Raw genomic sequence first — 1121 nt, 5'->3', positions numbered from 1 at the left:
GGATAACCCCCTGCTGCTTGGTGTGTTGAAGAGGATCAGCTTGAATTCCCCTGCTGATTTCCAGGCCTATAAATGCGGGTGGGAGCTCCCCCACTTGGGCCTTCGTAGTTGCCCTAGGCAGAGGGGAGTGGCCTGGTGGCCGCTAGTGGCTTGTGACAGAAAAGAGAGTGAAAGGAGAGGAGAAAGGGGAAAGAGGAAGACACAGACTGGAGCAACAATGTCTAGAAAACTGACACCCCTCACCCACACTCACCTAGATAGCACAGAGTAAACAAAAGTGAAAACAGTAAAAAAAAAAGGAATAAAAAAGAAAAGAAAGGAATGAAGAAAACAATAAGAAAGGACAACTTAATCTTCTGAGGTTGTGGTAGGATAGAGAGAGGTGTTTTAATAAGAAAAGGGATGAATAAAAAGTGAAAGACGAACACAAATAAAGTAAAAAAAGAAGAAGAAAAGGAAGGAGAGGGAGACAGAACTGACAAAATTCATAGAGAAATAACTGACCCCCATGTTGTGCTGTGTGTAGCACTGACTCGTCCTGTGTGGCTCTGTCTTAGGAGTCAGGCTGTCCCCTGGGAGGACAGGGTTGCCCTAGGCAGAGTGTAGGGGTCTGGGAACCAGCAGTGGCATGGAAAGGGAATGAGAGGGAGACGAGAGAACCATACAAGCAGTGAGAGAAGCGAAGAGAACAAAGATAGAAAGAGGAGAGAAAGAGAAAAAGAGGAAGGACGGCGAAAGGGCAAAAACAAAACAAAACAAAAAAACCCTAGCTGTGTTCTCTAAGATTGTCTGTGATGGTAAAGAGGGAGGAGAGTGAGAAGGGGGAATTAAAGGATAAAGAGGTAGCTGATCCCTGATTACTTGTATGTGGGGCCAAAAGGGTTTATACCCTGCCTCACAATGGCAGGTTGGTGGGCTCTTTTGATGCAGGGACCCAGTGGTGCTGGGCAGTATTGCTCCAGTTGATGAGCTTGCCTAGAGGTCTGACAGAGGTTTCCTCAGCAGCGCAGTGCGGTGTAGTGCTTGTCCCAGCTGCTTTGTGTGGTTTTCAGCACTCCAATGGAGGGTGGGCTGGTGTTCCTCCTGCTATTTGGGTTGATTTGCCCTAAATGGAGGGTAGT

The sequence above is a fragment of the Echinops telfairi genome, unplaced genomic scaffold, assembly GCF_000313985.2.
Source record: "Echinops telfairi isolate 266 unplaced genomic scaffold, ASM31398v2 ScPeMD7_46;HRSCAF=168, whole genome shotgun sequence".
Classification (NCBI taxonomy): domain Eukaryota; kingdom Metazoa; phylum Chordata; class Mammalia; order Afrosoricida; family Tenrecidae; genus Echinops; species Echinops telfairi.
This window is presented reverse-complemented; position numbering follows the sequence as displayed.